Here is a 353-nt window from a genome sequence, read left to right on the forward strand (position 1 = left end):
GGTCCGCCAGTGCTCGGATGTGCGACAACGGTTACCGCTTCACTACAGATGACCCCAGAACACCACAAAGAGTACAAATATAGTTATTACTGGAATCATGAAAATTAATTCCTGGAACGATCCGAGCTCCGCCCTCGCTCCCGATGATCGTCAGCTGCCACTGAGTGTTGCCTTCTCACTGTCCCGCGAGAGTTCCAGACTTTCACGAAATAACTACACCGATAAAGCCACACTACAAAAAGAGTAGGTTAAATTAGAAGACTACTTAATTAGCTAACTTATCACTGTATATCCCTGCCTCGCCGCCGGCGAGCGAGGCCCGCGCAACACTCCGCCTGCCGCGCAGGTCCAGC

This window comes from Cystoisospora suis, assembly GCF_002600585.1.
Source record: "Cystoisospora suis strain Wien I chromosome Unknown contig_3084, whole genome shotgun sequence".
Classification (NCBI taxonomy): domain Eukaryota; phylum Apicomplexa; class Conoidasida; order Eucoccidiorida; family Sarcocystidae; genus Cystoisospora; species Cystoisospora suis.